Raw genomic sequence first — 3,170 nt, forward strand, 5'->3', positions numbered from 1 at the left:
AACTGTCTGCTTTGTTTAGTGGTTTTTTCCTAAATGTATCTAGGCTGTCTTTCAGTATTCTTTGCAGGGTTGGCTTGGTGATCATGAAGTTTTTCAGCTGATCTTTGTCATGGAAGTATCATATTTCTCCATCAAATTTGAAAGACAGTTTTGCAGGGTACATCAGCCTACGTTGAAAATCATTTTCCTTTAGGATCTGAAATACATCACTCCATGCTCTTCTTGACTTTATTGTTTGTGCTGAGAAGTGTGCTGTAATTCTGATAGGTTTTCCTTTATAGGTGATCTGTCTTTTCTCTCTGACAGCCTTTAATATTCTATTCTTTTGTTCAATTTCTGAGATGGTGATTATTATATGTCTGGGTGTAGATTTATTTTGGTTGTGACTATTTGGAGATCTATATGCTTCATTGATCTTGATATCAGTTTCCAATCTCATGTTTGGGAAATTTTCAGCTATTACTTCTCTAAATATCCTCTTGACATCCTTTATGTTGTCCCCTTCTTTTTCATTTATCCCTATCAATCTTATGTTGTTTCTCTTTGCATCATCCTGTAGGTGTTGAATTGTTATTTCCTGATTTCTTGTTATTTTTAAAAGATCTTTTCTTTCCTGTTCATTTGTTGCAATCTTGTCTTTGAGGTCTGAGATTCTATCTTCACATTAATTAAGGCGGTTTTTACAACTTTCGATGGAGTTTTTGATTTCCTGTATATCTCTTTTCATCTGTTTTATGTATTCTGTTTGTTTCTTATATTGTTCATCCAGGGATTCTGTCTTTTTGTTTAGTTCCTCTAATTTTTTACCTGCCTCTGCTTTGGCTATGTTTAGCATCTGCTTCATTTCTTTTATCAGTTCTTCTTTCATCTGAGAGAATATTTCTAGTTTGAATTCCTTCAAGGCTTCCCATACTTGCTTCTTTATTTCAGTTACCATTATTTCAGGTATTTCAGTCATGTGGCGTGTGTTTTCTTCTATGCACATGGCTCCTGGGCTTTCTTGGGATGGGCTGGATGTTTGAGATTGCATTTTAGACTTTTGTTTTGTCATTTTCCTGTATTTGGAAGCTTCAAGTGTTGATCCAGGTGTGGGAGAGAGATCCACCAGCCTGGGATGGGGTACCCTGAGATGGCCCCACTCACTGGACCCAGCAGGGAACTATGGCCTGCTCCTCAGGCCAGGAAGAGTGTCTCATCAGGCTGGGCGGAGCTCCCCACCACTGTTGCCACAGTCTCTGATCTGGCTTGGTCCCTGGGTTTGGTGGGGAACCGGCCTGGGTCCCCAGGTCAGGGTGAAAGTTCCTGCAGGCTGGGCGGAGCTCCTAGCCGCCGCTGTTACTCTCACCCTTCCGGCCTGGTCTCTGGTCCGGTGGGGAGCCAGTCTGATCCCCCAAGTCAGGGAGAAAGTTCCCGCAGGCTGGGCGGAGCTCCCAGCCACCACTGTTACTCTCACCTTTCAGGCCTGGTCTCTACCTTTCATAATCATTTTAACTCGGGGAGTCACCCGGTGTTGCCCTGTGCCAGCTCCAGTGAAGTCAGCAAGGGAGGACACATCGTGACGGTTTTTTAAAAATTTTATTTAAAGTGAAAAAGAAAAAAAAAAAAACCCAGAAAAAGGGTGCAAGTAATACAGAATTTCAAAAAAACAAACAGTAAGAAATCACTAGTTAATACATTACATATTGTCATCTTAGAAATGGTTGTTCAAGTTACAAAATTAAAGCATACTAAGTGGACATTCAAACAGTGAGATTGCAAACAGTTGTGTTCAATGATCCAACAAAAACTCAGTAATATGGTTATCTACCTTATACACTTAAATATACATGTAGTTATATCCTTTAAAGCACTTTCTTTTCCTCTCTTTTGTGCAATAACAATTGCACATTTTGGGTTTTATGACTTCCAAAGTTATTATTTTTTTGAAGAGAATAAAACCAAATGTGACATAACAAAACAGAGTCAGTGAAATCAAAAGGATGGACATAGTACATGATGTAGAAACAGAATACAAGGTGATCAACAATGGTTACCATACTGCTGCCTCTTGCTACCTTAAAAAGAATTGCCTATATCATCCGGTATAATAAAACTGAACAAAACAGTACAGAGCAAAACTGTACAGAACAAAACCAATAAAACCGAAACATTGGAGACATTACAGGACTTCAAAAGAAGATAATAGTCAAACCAGAATGAGCATCATAGTGAATCTTATTGTCTTCAAAGTAGTTGCCTATACCCTCAAATTTGACACTATCAAGCAAAACACAACAGAGTAAAATCAGTCAAAACAAGATGGTGAGAGCAATACAGGGCTTCAAATCAAGTTAATAGGAAGTCAAAATGATTACTATATATATATATATCTTGCTATTTTTAAATTTATTTTTTCCCTTCATTAAAAAAATTTAAAAAATAAATAAAAGGAGATTGAGATAAAAGAGGACATAACAACACAACAGCACAGGTCAGAACAGAACAATTTAAGCAACATAGTGTTTCACCACAAGATAACCCGACATAACAGTAGTTACCATAGTGTCTTTTTCCTTGAAATATTTGAGTATAACTTCATGTACTATAGCATCAAACATATCAAGACAATGTAAAACCATTCAAAAGAATGACAGTATTACAAGGTATTTAGAACTAACTAACAGAAAACAAACACTGGTATCTATATTATGTCCTTGTCTATAAAAGTTTTTGTTTGTACTACCACATATAATAAAATCCAATAAGATACAACATGATAAGACTGATGGAGACAGAAGAACAAAAGCTTGATGGGACTTCAAAACGAGATGATATTAAATCAGCACTAGCTGTTATAATGTCTTGTTTTCTTTAAAACAGCTGTTAATACCATCACAGACAATAAAATCAAACAACCCAGAATAAAAACATTCCAATTAATGAATGAAAACATTATAGAACTTCAAAGCAATATAATGGGGAATCATGATTACCACATACTTTTATGTATTGTTATCATTTCTTACACTAGGGAAACTATTTGGTATTTATACATGTGGGTTTGATTTATTTCACTTATGAGTATAGTCTCAAGCTGTGCCCATTTATTTATAAATATCTCAATGTGATCCTTCTGTATAGCTGAGTGTTACTCCATTGTATAAAAATGCCACAACTTTTTTATCCATTCT

The sequence above is a fragment of the Cavia porcellus genome, unplaced genomic scaffold, assembly GCF_034190915.1.
Source record: "Cavia porcellus strain 051 isolate PalLab524CR breed Dunkin Hartley unplaced genomic scaffold, mCavPor4.1 scaffold_9, whole genome shotgun sequence".
Taxonomy (NCBI): domain Eukaryota; kingdom Metazoa; phylum Chordata; class Mammalia; order Rodentia; family Caviidae; genus Cavia; species Cavia porcellus.